Source organism: Rutidosis leptorrhynchoides, chromosome 2 (genome assembly GCF_046630445.1).
Source record: "Rutidosis leptorrhynchoides isolate AG116_Rl617_1_P2 chromosome 2, CSIRO_AGI_Rlap_v1, whole genome shotgun sequence".
Taxonomy (NCBI): domain Eukaryota; kingdom Viridiplantae; phylum Streptophyta; class Magnoliopsida; order Asterales; family Asteraceae; genus Rutidosis; species Rutidosis leptorrhynchoides.
Window position 1 is genome coordinate 211,882,605 of NC_092334.1, and position 7,327 is coordinate 211,889,931.

Consider the following 7,327-nt stretch of genomic DNA (forward strand, 5'->3'; position numbering starts at 1 on the left):
CTCAGTCCCAAAAATATATATTGCAAAAGCATTTAAAAAGGGAGTAATGAAACTCACAATACGGTATTTTGTAGTAAAAATACATATGACGACATTGAACAAGTATAGGGTTGGCCTTAGATTCACGAACCTATATCATTTGTATATATATTAACACACGTAATCGTAATCGAATAAGTTTATATATACAACTTACTAATGATATTATTTTTATATTAATAATATATTTATATTTCATATATTCCGTTTATATAATAAAATATTTTGTTATGTTATATGTGTTAAATATATATATTTATGTATTTCATTTGTTTATCCAAACAGTAGTTCTAATTATACTAAGTTAATATTAGTAGTGATAAAAATAATGATAATAACATTAATAATATACTTATGTTATTAATAATAGTTCTACTATTTTTTAAAATGATAATAATTCTATTTTTTATGAAAGTACTAATAAATTGTATCATTTTTATAATAATATTAATAATACTAATCATATTTATAATATTGATAATAATATTAAAATGGTAAGATTAATAATATTAGTATTTACTTTTAGTAATACTAATGATAATATTAATACTAATATTACTTAATAATAATACTAGTAATGATAATACTATTAGTAATAATGATAATAATAATAGTAGTCATATTTGTAACTTTTAATTGTTAGTAATAATAAATGGTAACTTTTATTATTTTCATCATAATACTAATAATAATGATAATCATAATAATAACCCTAAGTTTCATCATACAAAATAATAATACTTACAAATAATGATAATACTAACAATTATTAATTATAATACCAATAACAACAATAATAAAAATAATATTAACAATAATATTAATAATAGTAATAATAATAGTTTTTAAAAATTGAGAACTACCTCAAAAGCTTCCTCTAAAAATAAAACGCTCCGAACCGGGATTGAATCCGTGACCTCACGCTAACCGCTAACACCCCAAACCACTCCTCCGTATACGCTTTTCTGATTATTACCCATTTTAAAAATATATAACCAATCTTTTTCTGTTTCCCTTTCTCTTCTTCTTCACAGAATCAAATTAACCCAAGTACGATCCTAACATCAATCTAATAGTATGATTTATAATTTGTAAATGAAACATAAACAATCAGACCCTGGAGATTTAAATTACCAGGAAAGAAAAAAATTAAATAAAAAAAAAACACAGCAGCAGTGGCTGAATACGCGAGAGAAAAAAAACGAGTTCATAATTTGATTTTAAAATTAAGATATTTTGAGACCCCGATTCCTTCTTGAAATATCTTCCAATTCATCATCCTAATACTCTAGGATTATCAATCAAACCAGAAATAATGACACAGACTCAAATTTCTTCAAGAACAATACAGTTGACTTTTTGAATTAAAAGTTTGACTCAAAAATTCAAACTCGATAGAATAAATTGGACCCTGGAAACTTACGTATAGTTTGAATATAAGATTCTAAACACAATTGAATTTTTATATATTTTTCAAATTGATTTGAAAACAAGCTTTTGATACTTACAGTTTAAGAACATGAACTTCAACTTTTGAATATGAATTTAGGACTGTTTTAGATGTTAATTACTACATGAATTATGTGGAAAATCGTTTCTAAAATCTTCGGGGACCATCAGTTACAACAGAAACATCATTTAAATTACGAATTCAAAATAATAAGAATCGGTTGACTTTTTGGTTTAAAACTTTGACTCTCGAATTCGTAATCGATATAAGGAATTATAATTTGAAAATTTGCAGAAAGTTTGACATTAGGATTACTAACAAAATTGCATTTTTAGATTTTGAAAATTGGTTCAAAATCAAAATATGGCCAAAAAGAAACAAGAACAGAGGTTTACAGTGAAATGTCCCGTTCATATTGATTATAAACGTTCCATATTAATTGATTTCGTAGCGAGGTTTTGACCTCTATATGAGACGTTTTTCAAAGACTGCATTCATTTTTAAAACAACCATAACTTTTATTTTATCTATAAAGGTTTAAAAAGCATTACATAGATTATCAAATAATGATAATCTAAAATATACCGTTTACACACGACCATTACATAATGGTTTACAATAAGAATATATTACATTAAAAATAAGTTTCTTGAATGCAGTTTTTACATAATATCATACAAGCATGGACTCCAAATCTTGTCCTTATTTTAGTATACAACAGCGGAAGCTCTTAATAATCACCTGAGAATAAACATGTTTAAAACGTCAACAAAAATTTTGGTGAGTTATAGGTTTAACCTATATATTATCAAATCATAATAATAGACCACAAGATTTCATATTTCAATATACATCCCATACATAGAGATAAAAATCATTCATATGGTGAACACCTGGTAACCGACATTAACAAGATGCATATAAGAATATCCCCTATCATTCTGGGAAATCCTTCGGACATGATAAAAACGAATTCGAAGTACTAAAGCATCCGGTACTTTGGATGGGGTTCGTTAGGCCCAATAGATCTATCTTTAGGATTCGCGTTAATTAGTAGATCGGTTTACTAATTCTTAGGTTACTAAGCAAAAGGGGCATATTCGGCTTCGATCATTCACCCATATAATGTAGTTTCATTTACTTGTGTCTATTTCGTAAAATATTTATAAAACTGCATGTATTCTCATCCCAAAATATTAGATTTTAAAAGTGGGACTATAACTCACTTTCACATATTTTTACTTCGTCGGGAGTAAGACTTGGCCACTGGTCGATTCACGAACCTATAACAAATATATACATATATATATATATCAAAGTATGTTCAAAATATATTTACAATATTTTTAATACATTTTGATGTTTTAAGTTTATTAAGTCAGTTGTCCTCGTTAGTAACGTACAACTAGTTGTCCATAGTTAGATGTACAGAAATAAATTGATATATATTATCTTGAATCAATCCACGACCCAGTGTATACACGTCTCAGGCTAGATCATAACTCAAAATATATATATTTTTGAAATCAACCTCAACCCTCTATAGCTAACTCCAACATTACTGCATATAGAGTGTCTATGGTTGTTCCAAATAATATATATACATGGGTCGATATGATATGTCAAAACATTTGCATACGTGTCTATGGTATCCCAAGATTACATAATATATTAGAATACATGTATAATACAATATGAGTTAGCTAGGATATGATTAATATAGTTTTGTTACAATATTTCCCGTAGCTACAACAATAAAAAAATATCCAATCTTGTTTTACCCATAACTTCTTCGTTTTAAATCCGTTTTGAGTGAATCAAATTGCTATGGTTTCATATTGAACTCTATCTTAAGAATCTAAACAGAAAAATTATAAGTTTATAGTCGGAAAATACAGGTTATAAGTCGTTTTTGTAAAGGTAGTCATTTCAGTCGAAAGAACGACGTCTAGATGACCATTTTGGAAAACATACTTCCACGTTGAGTTTAACCATGATTTTTGGATATAGTTTCATGTTCATAAGAAAAATCATTTTCCTAGAAGAACAACTTTTAAATCAAAGTTTATCATAGTTTTTAATTAACTAACCCAAAACAGCCCGCGGTGTTACTACGACGGCGTATGTCCGGTTTTACGGTGTTTTTCGTGTTTCCAGGTTTTAAAACATAAAGTTAGCATATCATATAGATAGAGATCATGTATTTAGTTGATTTTAAAAGCCAAGTTAGAAGGATTAACTTTTGTTTGTGAACAAGTTTAGAATTAACTAAACTATGTTCTAGTGATTTCAAGTTTAAACCTTCGAATAAGGTAGTTTTATATATATGAATCGAATGATGTTATGAACATCATTACTACCTCAGGTTTTGTGGATAAACCTTCTGGAAATGAGAAAAATAGATCTAACTTCAAAGGATCCTTGGATGGCTTGAAAGTTCTTGAAGCAGAATCATGACACGAAAACAAGTTCAAGTAAGATTTCCACTCGAAATAAGATTGTTATAGTTATAGAAATTGAATCAAAGTTTGAATATGAGTATTACCTTGTATTAGAAAGATATCTTACTGTAAATAAGAAAGATTTCTTGAGGTTGGATGATCCCTTTACAAGATTGGAAGTAAGCTAGCAAACTTGGAAGTATTCTTGATTTTATGAAACTAGAACTTATAGAATTTATGAAGAACACTTAGAACTTGAAGATAGAACTTGAGAGAGATCAATTAGATGAAGAAAATTGAAGAATGAAAGTATTTGTAGGTGTTTTTGGTCGTTGGTATATGGATTAGATATAAAGGATGTGTAATTTTGTTTACATGTAAATAAGTCATGAATGATTACTAATATTTTTTTAATTTTATGAGATATTTCATGCTTGTTTTCAAATGATGGTTCCCACATGTGTTAGATGACTCACATGGGCTGCTAAGAGCTGATCATTGGAGTGTATATACCAATTGTACATACATCTAAAGGCTGTGTATTGTACGAGTATAAATACGGGTGCATACGAGTAGAATTGTTGATGAAACTGAACGAGGATGTAATTGTAAGCATTCTTGTTAAGTAGAAGTATATATATATATATATATATATATATATATATATATATATATATATATATATATATATATATATTGTAATGACCCGCATTTTTTCGATCGTTCTATACTTATAAGATTAATATTTACATAAATTAAACCTTACCAACATGATAAGCAATCCAAATTGTTGAGATTTATGTTTTCGAAAAGAGTTTTACACAACGTTTGACCGTCTAGTTTGACTGATGATATCACGAACTATATAATATATGATAATTATACGTTTGTGTATATATATATATATATACATACTTAACATGATCTAAGGATGTTTTAATACCTCATTTTGTATTAATAACAATAAGTTATAAGTATATTTTGAAACTACTAACTTAAGTTTTCAAAACAATAACCATACGTAACGTTATTTGACATAAATACTTATGACCTATAATGTTTATACATATATCGTATATGTAATGTATTTAATCACTTTTAAGGACTTAAATACATAAAAAAATATAAGTGTATTCACAAAAGATAGCTATATTTGAATCCTCGTTCCGTTTTCACAAGATTTCTATACGTATATCGAGGGTATATGTACCCGTATCATACCCAGCTTCTATACGTATTTACTATTGGTATATACACATCAAATCAACATCTAAATCAGCCATATTACTGCCCTACAAGAGAGGTAACCTTGATTGGATGCTAGCATGGAAAATTTCACAAGATTACAGCATAAAAATCTTGTTTTGTCCCCCCCCCCATTCACAAAATTTTCACCTTATATACCCCATCCATTTTTCAATTTTTACTACATCATTTCTCTAGCTAGGAACACACACTTACAAGCCTCATGCATCCCTAAGAAATCCAGCAAAAATCCTCTCAATAATCACCTTAATAACCACCATATCAAGATCAAACAAAAACACTACAAAATACTACTTTCATTTCAAGTTTATGTCCTAAGTTGCTTCCAATCTTTCATCCAATTCCATCACCCTTTTGGTTCTAGGTCTTTACTCCTCTTTTACAGCAATCTTGTCCAAGTAACTTGAGGTAGTAACTATGTTCATAACCTTATTCGATTCATATATGTATAGCTATCTTATTTTATGGTATAAAATTTTAACAACAAGAACATAGTTTGAATGTTTTCAAACTTGTTTGCAAACTAAATAGATCCTTCTAACTTAACTTTTAAAATACTTCAAGACCTGTAATATATCATAAATATATGCTAACTTAACAAGGTAAAACTTGGTTTTTTAAAGAACACCTTAAAAACTGAATTTACGACGTCGGAGTGCAACCGGGGGCTGTTTTGGGTTGGATAATTAAAAACTATTTTGAACTTTGAATTGGAGGCTTATTTTCTGGAAAATTGATATTTACTATGAATATGTTAACACATAAAAATTTCATGATTTAACTCAAAGTATAAGTATTTTTAGAAAAATAATCATTTAAGGTTGTTTACATGATGGAAAATGATCAACTTCATAAGTTTCACTAAAGTTTGACCTATGACCTGTGATTTCGAATACAAACTAAGGTATTTACAGTTCATAGTATTAAAGAGGGACTCGATCCAAGGAAGTGGCAAGTTGAATCAACGAAAACGGAGTTGTAACGAAGAAACTATGACCAAAACGAGATCGGATATCTAAGACTAGTTTAGCTACGAAAATAATTGGAGAAAATTAAATAAATCACATCTTTTTAAAATAACATGATATTTTATATATATATGTACTCATAATTTAATTTTATATGGTTCAGGATCACCCGTAAACAATACGAGAAGATTAATCATAAGACCTCATGTACGTACGCAACACGTCATTTGACAACACCGGTACTTTATGTACGCAACACGTCATTTGACAACACGGTACCATGGGTCAAGATTAATCCCGACCAATACAAATACGATGGGGGTTTTATTTATTTCGATGGGGGTTTTATTTATTTATTGAACACCTAAATATGAACCATTAAAATTGAATTGCTAACTACGGACTAAGAAGACATTAAAAGTATTATAAGTATATATACGTGACGATTGTTTAAAATAAAAATATATTGATATATTATATATGGATAGGTTCGTGATATCAACCGGAGACCAAGTCAAAATATATATATCTTCAAGGCAAAAGTGAGTATATAGTCCCACTTTTAAACTCTAAATATTTCGGGATGAGAATACATGTATTTTATGTTTTACGATATGGACACAAGTAACTGAAAAATATATTCTACGTTGAGTTGTACCACTGGCATACTTCCCTGTAGCTTGGTAACTACTATTTACAGCGGTATTGTAAACGCGAATCCTGTTGATAGATCTATCGGGCCTGACAACCCCAACCGGACTGGACGACCAGTATTCAACGGTTGCACAGTACTTCGTTTCGGTGACTACACTTGGTACGGTGTAGTAAGATTTCATAATAAAGGGAATATGCGACGTGATTAAATGTTAAGTATGGTTACCAAGTGCTCAACCACTTAGAATATTCTTATTAAAATGTTTACATATGAAATCTTGTGGTCTATATTTATATCGCTGCCGGCATTAAACCTATATCTCACCAACTTTATGTTGACGTTTTAAACATGTCTATTCTCAGGTGATAACTAAAAGCTTCCGCTGCAACATGTTGAATTTAAGCAAGATCTTGAGTATGCATATTTGTGTCAAAAATAAAACTGCATATCCGAGGAATTGTAATGTAAAATATGCTAGAAATCGTATTGTTATCATCACATGTAAAGT